The sequence below is a fragment of the Lithobates pipiens genome, unplaced genomic scaffold (assembly GCF_037356315.1).
Source record: "Lithobates pipiens isolate NorthernLeopardFrog02 unplaced genomic scaffold, aLitPip1_a1.2 Scaffold_8, whole genome shotgun sequence".
NCBI classification, from domain to species: Eukaryota; Metazoa; Chordata; class Amphibia; order Anura; family Ranidae; genus Lithobates; species Lithobates pipiens.
In genome coordinates, this window is record NW_027507903.1 from 283,033,050 (window position 1) to 283,054,294 (window position 21,245).

Here is a 21,245-nt window from a genome sequence, read left to right on the forward strand (position 1 = left end):
GATGACGACGGACCGCAGTGCCCGTCGTCATCCGATCCGATCCGCAGACGGATGGAAAAATAGCTTTTTCCTCCGTTACACTTTTTCGGATCGGAGCGGGTCGGATGTCAGCGGACATGTCACCGCTGACATCCGACGCTCCATAGACCTCTATGGAGCACCCGTTCAGGTCCGCCTGAAAAACTGACAGGCGGGCCTGAACGGGACGTCAGTGTGAAAGAGGCCTTAGGCAAAAAAATTGTGTCCCCATTTGTGAAGTGCACACCTATGTCTCCTGGAGACTGTTGTCAAAGCACAGGAAGCAAAACTTATCATTTAACACTGGAACTGGTCAGAAATTATCAAGGCTTGGATTTACACTTGGGGATATTTCTTTAGATGTCTTGAGAATATTTCTTCCTGGAGAATGACGGCAATAGAAACCCAACAGGGGTTCTTCCCCACCCTATCCAAATCCAGAGAATATTTAAACTGGAATTCTTATTTAATGTAATGGCTATCAGCCATTTTTTGGGGGATTCATAAACCCTAAATGAGACCTTTTCTCAGAAATAGTCTTAACCCTTTTCTCAAAAACTGAACTGTGCCTTTTTTGAAAACACATCCATTTGGTAAATGAAGATATTTACAGAGATATTAAGGGAAGGTATGCTAAAATTCTAGGGGCAAGGGCAACCAATGCTAATATATTGGTATGATCATTCATATTTTCATTTTCCAGTTGTGCTCAATTAAACAGCACATTGAATATGTAGCAGATTTGCTTTTACCAGTTACTTTGCTGACCAGGAGTGGTAAAGTGGTGCTATTGATTTTTTAATGAAGTACTTGACTAAAATATAATAAAGCATATGAACTATATATTTTTAAACATAGTAAATGACAGTTTTTGTTTAAATAGATTTCTCTTGAATTGTTTTTTATGTCATATATTTTAAACTCTGTGCCATCTAAATTTTAATATTGTCATCTTAATTAATTTGTCTGCTGGAACCAAAGCTTTGAAAAAGGTTCCCAACATTATATGTATGTAGACATAAATGTCTAATTGCAAGACCATAAGCTGTGCAAAAGACAGTTTTTGCCTTTGTTGGTATTTTTCTTTTTTTTTTTTTTTAATTAGTGCTGACCAACCTTTCTGCACTTTATGAGATATATTTGGAATAGTATGTCATTTTTTGTGGCAAACTGGTAAAAAAAATACAGATCACTTTACGTTGATTGTCTTGTATGATCTATTCATTACTTTAAATATCACTAGAGCAATGTATTTAAAGAAAAACTGTACTTTTGTACAGTTATGCTTTCATTTACCAACTCCACAAACACACACACCAACATGGTCTTATACTTACTTGTCCATGCTTCTGTATAAGTCACATGGTATGGATCATTTTTTGTGCATTCATGGAACAATTACATTCAGTCCTACAGAAAGGCTGTGTGCCATACATCACAACAATGGGAAGTATCTCCAAAGAAATTAATTAGATATTTCTGGGCATGAGAAGAAGTAAGGGACTGGACAGACAGTTTGTAGCTGTGACTGTGTGGCTTACCACAAGCCATAGCACAAATGTTCCAAAAAGCATGGACATGGGGGGGGATAAGACTTTGAGGGTGCTGGGGGGGAGCAGTAAATTAAAAGATAGATGTACTAAAGTACAGTTATGCTTTAGGCCTTTAAAACTCACATTTTGCATCTTCCATCTCACATTTCCATGAAATACAACTGGGAATGAGTGTAACCAACTTAACATCACTGGGTAAGAATTTGAACTAATATACCATGCTAAAAATAATTTGATGTAAATTAAAGGGAAACTAAGAGAAAGAACAGAGGTTGCTATTGCTGACTTCTTTCGGAAAATTCTAATTACCTGGTTGGCATGCTTATCCAACAACATTAGTACACTTAGGGTTACTGACCAGGAACAAGCATGCAGATCATCAAATTCAGAGTGAGGAAGAAGCTATATGAATACCTACTTGCTTCAATCCTATACTTCCTCAGTACAAGTTTCCAAAAAGGTTTAAAGTGGGTGTGAACCCTACCCCATGTTGAATAATGCAACGTCTCAAGTGTATGTGCTTTGTTTAAAAAATGCCCTTGTATACCTTATTTTCGAGCACTGCACGGCGCCCACGTGACCGGCCTCCGTATCTCCTCCCGATTTGACAGCTACAGCGGGAGAGGCTGAGAATCCCCCGCTGATATCAGTCATGGGGAGGAGGAGAGAGGCAGCCTGTCATGTGAGCGCCGAGCGGCACTCGAAAATAAGGTATGCAGGGGCATTTTTTTAATCACAGACACTGGAGACATTGCATTATATAACACGGTTTGCCATAAAATGATAAAGTTATTATAGCAGCAGGAGGGGAGGGGCGGGCACTGTCACAAGATGACAGGCAGGGAGGGAGGGGGGAGAGGAGGACAGAGCAGAGAGCAGATGACGGAGGCACGTAAACTGACCACTGTGTCAGGGCTCAGCAACCATGATAAACTGTGGTCAGTTTACAGGGCAGGAGGGCAGAACCAGGCAGGATCAGCCATGTATTTCAGATGATACACGGGGCCAAATGACACAGCACCAGCACTGTACTGTTATTCATGCTTTAAAGGGACAGGATCAATTTATTTTAGGGTAACAAACACTTTAAAGTTCACTCTCGTCTGGTTGGATACTATCTTGTTAAATCACACACCACCTTATATTTCTCTATATTTCTCAGCATATCTCCCTGCTGGAGTTTTGGCTTAGTCCATCTAAAAACTGTGACTTTTCTGATTCCAGGGGAGGGTGTTACACTCTATGAAAGCTAGCTGCTGGGCAAACGTTAAGTGATTAAACAATCAGCTAAGACAGAAGCTGTAAAATGTACTTACAGTTGTGCTCATAATTTTACATACCCTGGCAGAATGTATGATTTCTTGGCCTTCTTTTTCAGAGAATATGAATGAAACTTCTTTCACTCATGGTTAGTGTTTGGCTGAAGCCATTTATTATCAGTCAACTGTGTTGACTCTTTTTAAATCATAATGGCAACAGAAATTACCCAAATTACCCCAACAAAAGTTTACATACCCCAGTTCTTAACCACTAGGCGCCTGTGCTATACCCAAAAGAAGGGCTACAGGGCGGACGACAATTGCCGGGAGGCCATCCCTGGACATCCTCCTGTTTACTTCCGCGATGCGTGCTCCCGTGAGTTCACATCGGGGAAATTCTGTGCTGGCTGTGTCCCTTGGACACAGCCAGTCACAGATCTCTGTAAATGGCCAGTCACATCGGCCGTTTACAGCGCGATCGGACCTTCCAATGAGAGATGATCTCATATGTAAACATATCTCTCATCATTGGCTCTCCCTCCTCACACAGAGACAGTGTGTGAGGAGGGTGAGACGAACGGCTGCAGAGTAAGTGTAAAAATAAAATAAAAACGGAAAATAAAGTGCCCATAGTACATGTCCGTGCCATTTGTCCCCACTGCCATCTGTCCCCACTGCCATTTGTCCCCACTGCCACCTGTCAGTGCCACTTGTCCCCAGTGCCATCTGTCCCCAGTGCCAAGTATAAGTGCCATCTGTCATCAGTGCCTTGTATAAGTGCCATTTGTCATCAGTGCCACATCAGTGCCATTTGTCATCAGTGCCACATATTGGTGCCATCTGTCATCAGTGCCACATCAGTGTCACGTGTCATCAGTGAAACATATTAGTGCCATCTGTCATCAGTGCCACGTATCAGTGCCATCTGTCATCAGTGCCACCTGTCAGTATCACGTGCCATCTGTTATCAGTGTCACATGTCATCAGTGCCATGTATCAATGCCATCTGTCATCAGTGTCACGTGTCATCAGTGCCACGTATTAGTGTCATCTGTCATCAGTCCCACATAACAGTGCCATCTGTCACCAGTGCCATGTCAGTGTCACGTATCATTGTCCTGGTGCTCCAGGGCTTTCAAAAGTGTAATAGGTAGTCAACAAGTTAGATGTGTAATTTATGCTCCTAGAACACGTGATGGTGCTCCCTGCATTTTGGGCCTCTCTAAGTGGCTAGGCTGTGGAAAAGTCCCACACATGTGGTATCGTAATACTCAGGAGGAGTAGCAGAATGTATTTTGGGGTGTCATTTGTGGTATACACATGCCATGTGAGAGAAATAACCTATTACAATGACAATTTTGTGGGGGGAAAAATCTTAATTTTGCAAAGAATTGTGGGAAAAAATGACAACATCAAAAAGCTCACCATGCCTCTCACTAAATACATTGGAATGTCTACTTTCAAAAAAGGGGTCATTTGGGGGTTATTTGTACTTCCCTGGCTTGTTTGGGTTGCAAGAAATTAGATAGGCCATCAGAACATCAGGTGTGATCAATTTTTTTATGATTTGCACCACAGCTTGTAGACTCCCTAACTTTCACAAAGACCAAATAATATCCACTAATGTGGGTTATTTTACCAAATATATGTAGTAGTATAAATTGTGACCAAAATTTATGAAGAAAAATGTATCATTTGCAAAACTTTATCACAGAAACAAAGAAATATGCGTTTTTTTTTCAAATTTAAGTTGCCCCCTTTAACATCAATGACAGCTTGAAGTCTTTTGGGGTATTTGTGGATGAGGCTCTTTATCTTCTCAGATGGTAAAGAAGCCCATTCCTCTAGGCAAAAAGCCTCCACTTGCTGTAAATTCTTGGCCTATCTTGCATGAACTGAACGTTTGAGATCTCCCCAGAGTGGCTCAATGATGTTGAGGTCAGGAGACTGAGATGGCCACTCCAGGACCTTCACTTTATTCTGCTGTAGCCATTGACAGGTCGTTTTGGCCTTGTGTTTTGAATCATTGTCATGTTGGAATGTCCAAGTACGTCCCATGGGCAGCTTCCTGGCTGATGAATGCAAATGTTCCTCCAGTATTTTTTGATAACATACTGCATTTATCTTGCCATCAATTTTGACCAAATTCTCTGTGCCTTTATAGCTCACACATCCCCAAAACATCAGTGATCCATCTCTGAGTTTCACAGTAGGAATGCTGTACCTTTCATCATAGGCCTTGTTGACTCCTCTCCAAATGTAGCATTTATGGTTGTGGCCAAAAAGCTCAAATTTGGTCTCATCACTCCAAATGACTTTGTGACAGAAGGTTTGAGGCTTGTCTCTGTGCTGTTTGGTGTATTGTAAGCGGGATACCTTGTGGCACTTGAGTAGTAATGGCTTTCTTCTGGTGAGTCGACCATGCAGCCCATCTTCCATCAACTGCCTCCTTATTGTGCATCTTGAAAAAGTAACACCACATGTTTTCAGACAGTTCTGTATTTCACCTGAAGTTATTTGTGGGTTTTTATTTGCATCCCAAACTATTTTCCTGGCAGTTGTGGCTGAAATTTTAGTTGGCCTACCTGACCGTAATTTGGTTTCAGCAGAACATTTCCACTTCTTGCCTAGAGTTTGAACACTGCTGATTGGCTTTCGCAATTCCTTGGATATCTTTTTATATCCATTTCCTGTTTTATACAGTTCGACTAACTTTTCCCGCAGATCCTTTGACAATTCTTTTGCTTTCCCCATGACTCAAAATCCAGAAATGTCAGTGCAGCACTGGATGAAAGATGCAAGGGTCTGTCAGGAGTTCAGAAACTCATTGACCTTTTATACGCGCACACTATTTACAAGCAAACAGATCACAGGTGAGGATGGTTACCTTTAATAGCCATTCAAACACCTTTGTGTCAAATTGTGTGCATGTTATCAAGACAAAATCACTAGGCTATGTAAACTTTTGATCAGGGTCATTTGGGTTAGTTTCTGTCGTCATTATGATTTAAAAAGAGTAAATACAGCCAAACACGAACCATGAGTGAAAGAAAAGTTTCATATTCATATTCTCTAAAAAATGGCCAAGAAATCATAAATTCTGCCAGGGTATGTAAACTTATGAGCACAACCGTATGTGAAAAACAACTCCCAAAAAAAAAAAAGAACCTGGTTTAGACTCTACCAACTCTCATACATAGAAAAACTCAGATATAGCAAGACCAAAACAAAGTAAAGAGAACAGAAAAATTCATAAACAACTCTGGGCAATGTACAAAACGTGCTATACTTTATTACATGTATCAAATTTAAGACAATATCACACTACACACATTCCAAACACACATTAAAAAGATGCACTTCACCTCTCTCAAGCATGAATCACTTATGTATAATATGTATAATCTCATATGTTGATACCTTATTAACATAATAATTGTGTAGAATTAATATGAGTGAGTCCAAAACACTTGATGGATTCTAGGTGATCCTAAAAATGGTAGATAGTAATGCATTTAATTCCCAGGACTGAGCCAGTAAGTAAATCAATTGTTCCCAATGAAAATCAAACATATACATAGTTCCAAAGTTTAAACAAGTGAGAAGATTGGTTGGTTATTCCAATGTGTATAAAGCAAAGAGTCTTTAGGTATTAATGGTATGCATTATAGAGACTCATATGTTGCATTGGCTGCACCCTTAGCCTTAGAGAGCCTGTATAGTTCCCACAGATGGGTAGGCTCATATTCCACTGCAAACACCTCCCTCACATGCCAATAGGGGCTCATTCTAGAAAGCCATGAGCTTATAAAGCTTGGATTTTAAAGGAAATATAGAGCATATGCAGTCATGTATCCATAACTAAAGTCCATACATTCCATATGATCAGGTTAAAGCTAATGCTTATATTCCACCTTCCAACAAAGTTAGCATGATATTGCCTATGTTCATATATTATATTAATCAGTCCATATGGGATCATAGAGGGTTTAAACCCCGTGTGTACTCCCAGGCATATATGGTAATGTACACAAAGTCTGGGTGCATACAATCCATGTGGTCAAACCAGAGCTCTTGCTTTTGGTCCATATAGCATGACTTGGCTCAGATCCAAATAAAGATAATATTCCATGCATAAATATACTGTATAGAGTATGTATTGTATACTTATCAGTCCATATTGGATCACCAATGAAGAGGTGGGCTGTAAGAAGAAAAGCCTGACCGGTTTCACGGGGTATTGGCCAGTTGCTTCAGAGACATACACTTGGCTTCATAATCAGTATGTGTTTATAAATTGTTTGAAAATGGGCACCGTGGAGCGTTCCTGCCAGCATTACAATGTCATGCACACACATGTGTGTGTGATGCCATTGCACATGAGAGCGCAAATGACCCGATCACCTATATGTATGCGCACAATGCCACCACTCATATGATATACAGGTACTTATTCCATTATTAAAAAATCACAAAAAGAAATGTTACTGTAGCAATGGCCCCGTAGGGTTGCTATGTGTTACAGTATACACACATTTCACCCTGCTCCCAGACCTCCATTAGACACACTTCTCAGTCAATCAACAGTCTTTTGCTTGTTATTGTTGTTTTTATTATTATGTTGTTACGTTATTATAACACTATATACGGCCATCGAGTAAGCAACCTTCTATAGTATGGGGCGTGGACTTATCCCCCAGAGCCATGATTGGCCAAAGGCACCCTGCCTTTGGCCAGTTCAGCCATCGCTATTTGGCAAACAGGCAAAGATCGGGCCCATCCCTACAGGCGGTGTACAGAGTATATAACACAGTGTGTACAGTTTCTAAAACATTTCAGGTGGTGTACACAGCATATAATACAGTGCAGCCGGTGTACAGTATGTAATACAGTGCAGGTGGTGTACACTATATATAATACAGTGTGTACAAATTCTAATACACTTCAGGTGGTAACACAGTATATAATACAGTGCAGCCAGTGTACAGTATATAATACAGTGCAGGCGGTGTACAATATATAATACAGTGCAGGCGGTGTACACAGTATATAATAAAGTGTGTACAGTTTCTAATACACTTCAGGCGGTGTACACAGTATATAACACAGTACAGCCAGTCTGTGTACTGTACATAATACAGTAAACACAGTATAGAATACAGTGTCTACAGTTTCTAATACACTTCAGGCAGTGTACACAGTATATAATAAAGTGCAGCAAGTGTACAGTATATAGTACAGTGCAGTCGGTGTACAGTATATAATAAAGTGTAGTGCGGTGAGAAAAACAATCCCCATCATTTCCGGAAGGTCACCAAGGAGAGGTAGACACTCACAGGCCCCTAAAAGAAGGCAAGCAGCCTCTGTGTCTACAGTGAAAAGTAGTGGTGCATCCTCTGCAGGCGGTGCATGCTTGTCCTTTTTTTGTGCTGCTTGCCATGTTATTGAGTCATAATAGTGTACAACTAAGCCGTCCTTATCCTCCTCATCTTCTGTCACCCAGGCTCATACTAGTTTGCCTTCCAATGCAGCTGTCAAAGGGGACTATTCCACTGGCTCCTTGTCCACAGTTACTATTTCTGTAGCCCCACCATCATGCACATGAGTCACCAGAATTATTTGACCATAGTGTCAGTTACATGCTGCTGGAGGATGCGCAGTAATTTGAAGGCTCCGTTGTTGGTTCTCAGGTTTAAGAAGGGAGTAACTTGAGCCTAGAGAAATGGGGCACTACAGAAGGACAAGAAACTAGCAATCATGTAACATATTTGGAGTGCCATGGCGTACACCTGCAGATAATCTCCCATCAGCAGGAATGGTAGTATAATCCGGGTAAGCATTGTTCTCTGAACAAAGCAGAATGAGGATTCACAAACAAATGGTAAAAACAGGAGTCTTTGAATCGTTGTGGTCAGGAATAGGGATGAGCTTTGTGTTTGAGTCAAACCCATGTGTCAGGAAAGGTTCCACCTGCTGATGATACTGTCTGACATTTGGCATGCAGTACTGTGGTCCACCAGCAAGTGTCTCCTGGCAGTCTGGAGCCTTCCCCTGTTAGTAGTATTATATGATCCTTGGGCCACAGTACTGGCATCCACCAGCGGGTGGTTCCTGGCAGTATGTGGCCGACATCATCTCCTGCAATTAGGCATCACCTGAGTAATTGCAGGAGGTGTATATATCATGCATTTAGCTCACTCTCTGGTGGATCATTGTTGTTTGCTGTTTGGGGATGTGCAGCCTTTAATTTACATATGTACAGAGCTGGCCCTGCCCAGTATTCCCAAAGGCTGTGAGGACTTTTCTCCACCTTTTAATATTAATCAAGTTATATCCCTGGTATAGCTTTTGGAGGATGACCCCATGTACTTTTGTGAACACTATTCAGCCTGCTCACAACAAATGATAACAGTGCATTGAGTCTGTTCAGTCCCTGGTCAGACAGACAGAATGTAAATTACAGTTTGTGCAACCAATACTCTTAGCATGGTCTGATATGCTACAATCAGCCCCAGCCAACCCACAACTAACCACTTCTGCTATCAGATACCTGCCAGCCCAAATCTCTTTTTCCCCTTCACCCATGGCAACTTCAGTCGCAGCTCAGTACACCCTGCTTCCCACCAAATATCAATACCCAGTTTCTACTCCCTGCACCTACCCTGCCTTTAACCCACCTGCTCTTCTCAGCTGCCTGCAATCCCTCAAGAACTTCCCCAGCTACTGTTACCTCTTCCCTGCCTTATTCCAACCCTCCTCTCCAGGCTGCTTCATTCCCTACCTACAGTCCAGCAATAACCTATAGGACTCCAGTAGCTAAACCTAAAAAGAGATGGAAGTTCTTTCCTACCCATTTGATCCTGCCAGTAACCCAACCTGCCTCCGCATCAGCTAATCCACTACAACCTGACATCCCGGTGCCTGCTACCTAGCCTGACACCCCAGTGCCTACTACCCAGTCCGACATTCCAGTGCTTGCTACCCAGTCTGACGCCCCAGTGCCTACTATCCAGTCTGATGTTTCAGTACCTACTGACCGGTCTGATGACCTTGTGTCCATATTCCAGCCTGAAGTTGTGCTGCCAATTTTCCAGTCTGATGTGCCTGCTTTCCATTCTGATGTCCTGGTACCTGCCTTCCAGTCTGATGTGTTCCTGTCTGCTGCCCAGCCTGATGTGTTCCTGTCTGCTTCCCAGCCTGATGTGTCCCTATCTGCTGCCCAGACTGATGAGCCTCTGTCTGCTGCCCAGCCTGATGTGTTCCTGTCTGCTGCCCAGCCTGATGAGTTCCTGTCTGCTGCCCAGCCTGATGTGTATAAAACAAAGACAATTCCATTCCTCAACTCACCAAACAGTCTGCTGACCAACCAAATTAACCCGTCTAACCATCTGTTAAAAGCAGGGGTTTAGTTAGCACACATTTGCAAAAGCATGTGAAAGCTGCAAGGCCTTGTCACGGCACCCTGCGTTGCTTGCAGTCCTAACACTACAAGTTTATAAGTGTCTCCACAGTGGAAGCACATGCATGGAATGGATAGACGTGGGACAGGTGCCTGGAGACTGCCCAAGCCCCCTTAAAGAAACAGGAGCACACTGGACACCCAGCAAGAGCACAATGGCATCCTGACGTGTTCCTGTCTGCTGCCCAGCCTGACGAGCCTCTATCTGCTGCCCATCCTGAAGTGTTCCTGTCAGCTGCCCAGCCTGATGAGCCTCTGTCTGCTGCCCAGCCTGACAAGCCTCTGTTTGCTGCCCAGCCTGAGGAGCCTCTGTCTGCTGCCCAGCCTGAGGAGCCTCTGTCTGCTGCCCAGCCTGACAAGCCTCTGTCTGCTGCCCAGCCTGACAAGCCCCTGTCTGCTGCCTAGCCTCATGTGTTCCTGTCTGCTGTCCAGCCTGATGTGTTCCTGTCTGATGCCCAGCCTGATGTGCCACTGTCTGCTGCCCAGCCTGATGTGCCACTGTCTGATACACATCTTGATTTGATGTACCCGTGCCTGTTGCCCAGCTTGAAGTGCCCATGCCTACTGCCTAGCTTGATGATCCAGAGCCTGCTGCCCAGCTCGATGACCCGGAGCCTGCTGCCCAGCTCGATGACCTGGATTCCACTATCTGGCTTGATGTGCCCGCTGTCTGCCTTGATGTGCCCGCTGCTCGGCTTGATGTACCTCCATCCGTTGTCCAGCTTGATAACATGGACTTTTCTCAGCAGCGGCTAGTTGGAGCGTCTGGAGGCCGCTCCTTTGAGGGGGATACTGTCGGGAAAGGTTCCACCCACTGATTATACTGTCTGACATTTGGAATGCAGTACTGTGGTCCACAAGCAGGTGTCTCCTGGCAGTCTGAAACTGCCTGGGGAGCCTTCCCCTGTTAGTAGTGTTATATGATCCTTGGGCCGTAGTACTGATGTCCACCAGCGGGTGGTTCCTGGCAGTGTGGGGCCATCATCATCTTCTGCAATTAGGCATCACCTGAGTAATTGCAGGAGGTATGTATAAGTACCCGGCAGACACACTGGTGCCTTGCCTTGGTATCTTCCTTGCACCCTGACCCAGACCCTGAACCTGTGAATCTCTGCATCTCTGCATCTGAACCTGAACCTGATCTGGTTCCTGTTGCAGTTCCTGTCTGTTACCTGAACCCTGGACCCTGAGCCTTTTACCTGACCTGTCCCACCTGTGATCCATCCATCCTCTCCTTGTTCTGTTTGTCTTCCTTCCCCAGCTGCTGACCCCCCATTGTCGACCCTGGCCTGGCCCTGTTTATGATTCTGGTATTCCCCTTTACTTGTATATATTTCTATTTTTTTATTTGTGGGTTTCTGTTGGTGGTTGTTTGGTTGCACATTGTAGTATATTGGAGGTGGTTGTATTTATTCACATATCTTAATAAATTATATATTTTCACCTTATCCGCGTTTGTTCCTCTGTTGCTGTCCACACAGCTCTGGTCACACCTGATACGTGACACCATGTTCGACTCAAACATCATCTGTTCGCCCGGTCGGTGAATTCCAAATGTTATGGGCCGTTCGCACCAAATTCGAGTGGCGAGTCACGGCCCATAATTCACTGCGGCACCGCAGTGCATTGCTTGCTGCTGATTGGCCAAGCATGCACTAAGACCCACATGCTTTGGCCAATCACAGCGCAGAAAAAACGGAGAGCCATGATTGGCCAAAGCCAGGGTGGCTTTGGCCAATTATATCTCAGGGGGTTTAGTACATGCCCCACACTATATAAGGCCTCATGCGTGGCAGTCTTGTGTAGTGTGTTGCAGTGGTGGATAGAGATAGCCAGAGAGACAGTGTCATTTGATTTAAGTTAGATAGAATAGGCAGGCGAGTCAGTTAGCTTCAGTTACAGTGTGTAAAGGAAACATATGCATTCCAGGTGTGTTTTATATATATTTATACACTGTATTCAGTTTAGCTAGATCTGTCCCTGTTATTCTCTTCATAATATACTGACAGGCAGGGAGCTGCACTATTTTCACTTAGTTTACTGTGTCCTTTGCAGTGTGCGCCTAAAGTGTTACCTAAAGACAATTGCCGTGTTCTCATACAAATACAGGCAGGGAGCTGTAGTATTTTGTTTTAGTGTCCTTTGCACAGTGTGCACCTAAAGCTTTACCTGAATACAACTGCCGGCATTCTTATACAAATACAGGCAGGGAGCTGCAGTGTTTTGTTTTAGTGTCCTTTGCACAGTGTGCACCTAAAGCTTTACCTGAATACAATTGCCGGTGTTCTCATACAAATACAGTCAGGGAGCTGCAGTATTTTGTTTTAGTCCTTTGCACAGTGTGCACCTAAAGCTTTACCTGAATATAATTGCTGGTGTTCTCATACAAATACAGGCAGGGAGCTGCAGTATTTTGTTTTAGTTTCCTTTGCACGGTGTGCACCTCAAGCTTTACCTGAATACAATTGCCGGCGTTCTCATACAAATACAGACAGGAGTTTCAGTATTTTGTTTTAGTGTCCTTTGCACGGTGTGCACCTAAAGCTTTACCTGAATACAAATTCTGGTGTTCTCATACAAATACAGACAGGAAGCTGCAGTAGTTTGTTTTAGTGTTCTTTGCACCGTTTGCACCTAAAGCATTACCTGAATACAATTGCTGGTGTTCTCATACAAATACAGGTAGGGAGCTGCAGTATTTTGTTTTAGTGTCCTTTGCACAGTGTGCCCCTAAGCTTTACCTGAATACAATTGCCGGTGTTCTCATACAAATACAGGCAGGGAGCTGCAGTATTTTGTTTTAATGTCCTTTGCACGGTGTGCACCTCAAGCTTTACCTGAATACAATTGCAGGCGTTCTCATACAAATACAGGCAGGGAGCTGCAGTATTTTGTTTTAATGTCCTTTGCACGGTGTGCACCTCAAGCGTTACCTGAATACAATTGCCGGTGTTCTCATAAAAATACAGGCAGGGAGCTGCAGTATTTTGTTTTAGTGTCCTTTGCACAGTGTGCACCTAAAGCTTTACCTCAATACAATTGCTGGTGTTCTCATACTAATAACACTAAAGGCAGGCAGTTGATTCTGCTACCTGCAGTATAATCAGTATATATATATATATATATATATATATATATATATATATATACATCCCAGCTTTGTGCAGCTACATTTCCCTACAGACCATTAGTATGTCTGGAAGGCCAACAAGGAGAGGCAGACATTCACAAGCCAATAAAAGAGGGCAAGCAGGCTCTGTGTCTAGAGGCAACAGTACTTGTCGTGGACATGGTGCATCCTCATCAGCACATGGCCGTGGGACACGCTCGTCCCTTTTTTCGGCAGCTGGCCGTGTTGAGCCGCAACATGCTGAAGATTTGGCAGAGTGGATGACCAAGCCACCCTCATCCTCCTCATCCTCTCTCATCCAGGCTCAGGATACTTTGTCTGGCAAAGCAGCTTGTCAACGCAGCCTCTTCCCTCGGCTCAATAGCATCAGTCACACCTTCCCTAGCCCCACCATGTCCTCCTGAGGAGTCCCCCGAACTGTTTGACCACAGTGTTGGGTACATGCTCCAGGAGGATGCCCAGCGTTTTGAAGGCTCTGATGATGGTACCCAGCTAGAGGAAGGCAGTAACGTGAGCCCAGAGAGAGGGGGTGCCCAAGAAGGATAGCAATGTGGCAGTCATGTTCCCCCAGCTGCAGCATACTGCCAGGTTTGCTCCAGTGATGAGGAGGGAGGGGATGATGGGGTCACTGACTCCACATGGGTGCCTGATAGGAGAGAGGAGGAGGAGGCATGTCTCCAACGAGGCAGGATGCCCTCCAGGAGCAAGCTTAAGGGCAGCACACCGACTGCATCACACTACAGAGCTCCGCATGTGCAGGGCGTATTATTCCAAAAGTTCTTTGGTGTGGGCTTTTTTTGAGAAAAGTGCATCAGATTGCACCGCTGCTATTTGCAAAATATGTCTCAAGCGTATCTCGCATGGCCAAAACATCAGCCACTTGGGCACCACATGCTTGACCAGACATATGTTGAACTGCCATGCAGTTCGTTGGCAAACATACCTAAAAGACCCACACCAAAGAACAAAGCAGACCTCTACTTGCTCCTCATCAGCTGGGATCTCCAACCCCACTATTCGTCTCTGAAACCTGCACTGAGAGGAATGAAGGTGTAGAATTAGGTGTGTCACAGCCAAGTACTTGCAAGCAATCTGCTATCGGTACACCAATGTCAGATTGTATCAGGCAAATTTCCCTGCCCCAGCTGCTGCACTGCCGAAAGAAGTTCACTCCCAGCCATCCACATGCCCAGTGGTTGAATGCTAGCTTGGCTAAATTGCTAGCACGTCAACTGCTGCCTTTTCAGTTGGTAGACTCTGCCCCCTTCCGTGAGTTTGTGGAATGTGCGGTTCCTCAGTGGCAGGTTCCCAAATGCCACTTTTCCGAATGGAAGCGATTCCGACTCTCTACCTGCATGTGGAAGGCAATGTCTTGGCCTCGCTGGACAGGGCGGTCAGCGGTAAGGTGCATATTTCCGCTTACTCATGGTCCAGCATGCATGGACAGGGACGTTACCTATCTTTCACGCCACATTGGGTGACTCTGCTGGCAGCTGAGAGGGATGATGGACAAGGTGCAGTAGTGTTGGAGGTTGTTCCACCACCTCGCCTCCAAATTGCTACTACTGGTGATTCTGACACACCTCTCTCCTCCACCCCTCCTCTTCTTCTTCCTCCATGATCTCTTCCTGTGCTTTGTCCTCGGAACTAGTGGTGCTCCGTAGGCATTCAAGGGGCTATGCAAGTACACACGCAAAAATATGGGTCAGAGATTCTGTCAGCTCTGCAGGGGCAGGCTGAGAGATGGTGGACGCCATGCCAGCTTAAGCCAGGAATTGTGGTTTGCGCCAATGCCACCACCTGCTCTCCGCCCTCCAACAGGGACAACTGACCCATGTGCCCTGTTTGGCTCACGTCCTTAACTTGGTGGTGCAGCAGTTCTTGGGCAGGTACAATATTGTCCCACCCATCAACATGCTCAGCATCTAAATGCTAGCTTGGCCAAATTGCTAGCACTGCAACATTTTCAGCTGCCAGGTTCCAAAACTATTTTTTGTCATGTAAGGCCATTCCCGCAAGCATGGTCGGGGATGTTACCTTTCCTTCATGGCGCACTGGGTAACTCTGCTGGCAGCTGGAGAGGATACCGTACAGGGTTCAGTGTTGGAGCTTGTTCCACCACCATGCCTCCAAAAAGCTGTTGGTGATTCTGCCATATCTCTTTGCTCCACCCCTTCCTCTTCTTCTTTCTCTGTGGCCTCTTCTGAAAAATTGTCTGTTGAACCAGCAGTGCTCTCTAAGCATTCAAGGGGCTACGCAAGCAGTCAGGCTAAAAGATGCCATGCTGTGCTTCAGTTGGTCTGCCTAGAGGACAGGAGCCACACTGTGGCAGAGATTCTGTCAGCTCTGCAGGGGTAGGTTCAGAGGTGGTTGACACCACGGCAGCTTGAGCCAGGAATGGTTGTATGCAACAATGGCACAAACCTTCGCTCTGCCCTCTGACAGGGACACTTGACCTATGTTCCATGCTTGGCACACATCCTGAATTTGATGGTGTAGTGTTTCTAGACCAGGTACCCAGGCTTACAGGAACTTCTGAGGTAGGCCAGAAAAGTCTGTGGTGATTTCCGCTGGTCATACAATGCTAGTGCTCGGCTGGCTGATGGAAATTCATCCTGCCCGACCACCCGCTTCATTTGTGACATGCCCAAAAGGTGGAACTCAACATTGGCAATGCTGCAGCGGCTGCACACACAGTAGAGGGCCATAAATGAGTACCTGTGTGAGCATGGCACCAGGACAGGCTCAGGGGATCTTGGCTTCTTTTCGCCACACCAGTGGCTATTGATTAAGGATCCATGCACTGTCCTGTCACAAATTGAGGAGGCCACAAGGATGGTGAGCAGCGACAATGTATGCATCAGTAACACTGTCCCTCTAGTCTTCCTGCTGGAGCACACGCTTCATGGAATCATGGAAAGGGAAGTTGAGGCAGAACAGTGGGAGGAAGAGGAGGACTTTTTTTTCCTCTCAAGGTCCCTTTATGCAGATAGCATTCCTGCAGGGCCACCGAACCCACGGGAAGAAGAGGAGGAGGAGGATTTTGTCAGCATGGATGTGGATAACAGGCAGCTGTCTTCAAGGGGTGGTTTTCAGTCCCCAGAAACCCAAGGAGTTGTATGTGGCTGGGAGGAGGTAGTTCCTGACAAAATCATCCTTAGTGACCCAGAGGACTCAGAATCTCATGCCTCTGCAAACTTATGCTGCATGGGCACCCTGATTTTGCAAAGCCTGCAAAAGGACCCTAGGAATTGTTGTATCAAGGAGAGGGATCATTAATGGCTGACAACCCTTCTTGATTCACATTACAAGGGTAAAGTTTCAGAGTTCATCCTGCCTTCGCAGAGGGAGCAGAGGATGAAACATCTTCAGGACACCTTGAGGTTTACATTTCCTGGTGCTGGACAACGTGTTTCTGAGGATTTGTTCAGTCAGAGGAAGAGCTGTGGAAAAGGTGGCCGGCTGACCGATGCCTTTAAAAAATTTTTAGTGCTCAGCGCCGAGAGCTGATAGGTTCAAGCAACTATCAGCAGCGTCTGCATTATATGGTGCAGGGATATCTAGGGGCAAGAGCAGACTTGGAGACCTTTCCAACTGAGCATCCACTGTGTTATTGGTTCTTGAGGATGGACCACTGGCTAGAACTTGCTCAATATGCATTTGAGCTACTGACCTTTTCTGCATCCAGCGTGCCTATGGGGAAAGGTTTGGGACTTTGTGTGAGACGTGCAAGTATACACATCTCCATCCCTGTGTATATGGAAAAGAAGGGTTTTGGGACTTTGCATGAGGTGGGTATGTGTGGCCAAAGGATCAGTCAAATTTGGGCAAAAACATTTATTTGAAGATGTTGACATAATATCATAGTAGATGCCCAGATTAATGGGCTTAACAATGTCATGATTAACAAACAGTAATGAACACATTGGTAACATTAGAGCAACTCATGATGTGATATGGAGCAATGACCATACATAAGTACAAAGCACTTTAGAATGCACATGGTCTAAATATCTCTGTGTATATAATCTTCTATAAAAAAAAAGTAGGTTCATGTCGTAGGGAAGTGTGTTTTGTGTGTAAAACACTCTTCAGGGGCAAGTGCACCAAAATATAATGGTGGAGCATAGACCACGTGAGACCAGAAACTGCAGGCTGACAATTGTGTCAGTGTCAGGAGCTGAGGTAAGAGCCTGCTAGGGGAAGACAGGACGCATAACCTGGTCCCCATAGGAAGAAGGGATATATCCACAATGGTGATGTGTGTGAGGTTCTGTTGAACTGGATGATTGTTGGTCTTTGTATATCTGCCTTAATTGGTTCAATCAGAGAATACATATTTTGGAGTGAGCTGGGAGGAGGTGGGATGCAGAAATACCAAAATTAATGGCTACACAATTAAACGCAGCAGACTCGCATTGGTATCATAGGGAATTGCTGTGTTTTTCTCCATTAATTCTTGCTGGTAACACTCTGGATAATGATAATGTGACAGAAAGGTTCTTTTAAACAGTATGGGTGAGAAGGGGGATGTCCACCAGCTCCAATGTCTTGCAGGATAGATCTCCGCAACCATATGTCCCCACGACACTACCTTCCTGGAGTTTGCAAGTTCTCCCTGCATTGGTTTCCTCTGGGTATTCGGATTTCCTCCCACACTCCAAAGACAAACTGGTAGGTTAATTGGCTTCTGTCAAAAAAAATGGCCCTAGTATATGAATGTGAGTTGGGGACCTTGGATTGTGGGCTATTTGAGGGTAGGGACCAATGATACCCAGGTTGAACTGGATGGACTGGTGTCTTTATTCAACCTTACTAACTATGTAACTAAGTGCCTCATGGTTTAGTATTTATTTAAAAAAGGAGGAAGATTTTAGTAAAAATTGGTAAAAATGGGTATAAAACACATAAAAATAGCTAAAAATCAAAAACATTGCCACTTGGATCATCCATATGGTGGTGCGGCATGTCGGTTTTATAATTACCCTTCGCGATTCGCATCAACATGCATCTTCAGAGGTCTCTGCATCCAACGTGCTTTCTGAATGCACATTCAGTGCTGCTGGAGGGTTTGTAATGTATCAAAGAGTGTGCCTGTCCACAGACTCCATTGATAGGCTCACATTTATAAAAATTTAATAATATTTAACAGCAGGGCCCGTTCCTGCGCCCAACAAGAGTAACTTTGAGGGGTTACAGTCTTCAGGCACCACCAACACCCAAGGCCCAATTTTTCTGCACCTGTTTGACTGTAGCATGTAATTACAGTTATTGAAATATTATTTAACAGCAGGGCCTGTTCCCATGCCCAACAAGATTAACTGTGAGGGGTTACAGTGTTCCAACACCCAAGGCCCAATTTTTCTGCACCTGTTTGACTGGGGCATGGAATTACAATTTTTGAAATAATATTTAACCGCAGGGCCCATTTCTGTGCCCAACAAGAGTAACTGTGAGGGGTTACTGTGCTCTGGTACTACCAACACCTAAGGCCCAATATTTCTGCAGAGTATATAGTGCAGTCCATATAGTATATATACTGCAGTTCAGAGTATATAGAGCAGTCTGTATATGTGCTGCTGATTGCTTGCTGACGATTCTGCAGCTGTCTTTTATCAGTGTAGGGAGGGACAGTTTGGTGTTTGGAGCAGGGACAGTCTGCAAATCACTAGCTACTAGGTCCACAAAGGTCCTTTTAAGGACTGGTATAGGTGTACAGTATATAGGGTTGTATACGTTGAATATACTTTCTTTCAAATATAGAAAGCATATTATACTTGACTGCTGAACTGAGTGCTGACCGATTCTGCAGCTGTCTTCTATCAGTGTAAGGACTGAGGAACAGTCTTAAAATCACTAGCTACTAGGTCCACAAAGGTCATTTTAAGGGCTGGTATATGTGTATAGTATATAAGGTTATGTAATACACTTAGAATATACTTTCTTTCAAGTATATTGTGCACTGCTGACTGCTGTGCTGCTGAGTGCTTGCTGACCAATTCTGCAGCTGTCTTTTATCAGTGTAGGGAGGGACAGTTTGGTGTTTGGAGCAGGGACAGTCTGCAAATCACTAGCTACTAGGTCCACAAAGGTCCTTTTAAGGACTGGTATAGGTGTACAGTATATAGGGTTGTACACGTATAATATACTTTCTTTCAAATATAGAAAGCATATTATACTTGACTGCTGAGCTGAGTACTGACTGATTTTTGCAGCTGTCTTTTATCAGTGTAGAGACTGAGGGACAGTCTGAAAATCACTAGCTACTAGGTCCACAAAGGTCCTTTTAGGGACTGGTATAGGTGTACAGTATATAGGGTTATACACGTATAATACACTTTCTTTCAAATATAGAAAGCATATTATACTTGACTGCTGAGCTGAGTGCTGACCGATTCTGCAGCTATCTTTTATCAGTGTAGGGACTGAGGGACAGTCTGCAAATCACTAGCTACTAGGTCCACAAAGGTCCTTTTAAGGACTGGTATAGGTGTACAGTATATAGGGTTGTACATGTATAATATAGTTTCTTTCAAATATAGAAAGCATATTATACTTGACTGCTGAGCTGAGTGCTGACCGATTCTGCAGCTGTCTTTTATCAGTGTAGGGACTGAGGGACAGTTTGGTGTTTGGAGCAGCAGGGACAGTCTGCAAATCACTAGCTACTAGGTCCACAAAGGTCATTTTATAGGTGTACAGTATATAGGGTTGTACATGTATAATATACTTTCGTTCAAATATAGAAAGCATATATAGTGCACTGCACTGCTGTGCTGCTGACGGATTCTGCAGCTGTTGTTTCTCAGTGTAGGGAGGGGCATTTTGGTTTTTGGAGGAGGGACAGTCTGCAATTCACTAGCTACTAGCTAGCTACTATTAGGTCCACAAAGGTCCTTTGAAGGACTGGTATAGGTGTACTATTTGGTGTGCAGTATATAGGGGTGTAATACACGTATAAAATACTTGCACATATAGAAAGCATAGTATAGTGCATTTCCACTGTGCAGCATTGTGACTGCTGATACTACAAAGAGTGACAAACGCAATTTTAAAAAAGTATTATAACTGGTGTGATAGACCAGTGGCCCCCAAAAACGACAGATTGAAGCGGGGTGTTATATACCTTCTTCCACATACATACTGCACTTCTCTAGAGACTTTTGTCACAGGGTCATTTAAAAAATGACAGGCAGAGGAAGAGGCAGGCCCTTCCGCAGGGGTGGTAGGGGTAGGGCAGGAGCAACAGGCTTGAGCCAAAGTGGCAAATTGCAGAAGGCGCGTGCGATTACGTCAAAGGACGCACCAGACTTGGTTGAGTGGCTCACTCAGCCTTACTCTTTGGCACCCTCCTTATCCTCTCGATCTGCACCCTCTTCACTCTCTGCTGTGTGCACCCCCAAAGACACTAACACCAACTCCACCACCACCATATACCTTCCGCTTGAGTCACAGGAATTATTTTCCGATCCATCACAAGACATTTCCGATGCACAGCCATTCTTGGCATTGGATCAGGAAGAGGAGGTAGCAACAACCGCCACTCAGCAGTCTGAGGACAGTACCCAGATCAGCCCAAGGAGGTTGGTCCCCGCTGTTGCTGCCTACTCCGAGATCTCTAATTATAGTGGTGGGGAAGGTGACGTTGATGATGATGTGTCTAGTGATGTCACGTGGGTGCACACAAGAGAGGAAGAGGAGGGGAGTTCAGAGGGCGATATGGACCAGCAGATAGGGAAGAGAAGCAGGCGGAACTTAGATTGTACAGGATGGACAAAGCAGACTGCTAATGTATCAGGAGCGAGGCATCAACCATGTACGGTCAC

General features: G+C 44.6%; 1 protein-coding gene across 1 annotated transcript in view; it reads left to right on the plus strand.

Annotated features, from left to right (window-relative positions):
* Positions 1 to 898, plus strand: part of IGF1 (insulin like growth factor 1) — a 127,530-nt gene extending 126,632 nt beyond the window's left edge. The window contains exon 5 of the mRNA XM_077472196.1: positions 230 to 898. The gene's annotated coding sequence lies outside the window, so the exon portion shown is untranslated. The remainder of the gene's footprint in view (positions 1 to 229) is intronic.
* Positions 899 to 21,245: the final 20,347 nt, after the last annotated feature.